Raw genomic sequence first — 248 nt, forward strand, 5'->3', positions numbered from 1 at the left:
GTCCTCTTTTCCATGACTGATTCTAAGAGGTCCCTGTCTCTACAAGTCTGACAAACTCTGAAGGATGATTTCATTGACCTTTGTTTGTTTCTCCTATACTTGAATGATTTTTCATTATCTGCTTTGCAACTTCTTATTTTTTCCTTAAAACTTCTCAAAGTGTTTTCTATGTCAGGAGAGTACCCATCACCATGTTGCTCATCTAATCTATACATAGAATCTCATGAATTATAATCCACCATATTTCT

The sequence above is a fragment of the Pinus tabuliformis genome, chromosome 5_2, assembly GCF_031772625.1.
Source record: "Pinus tabuliformis cultivar Carrire ecotype Pingquan chromosome 5_2, CPIR1, whole genome shotgun sequence".
In the NCBI taxonomy this organism is placed as follows: domain Eukaryota; kingdom Viridiplantae; phylum Streptophyta; class Pinopsida; order Pinales; family Pinaceae; genus Pinus; species Pinus tabuliformis.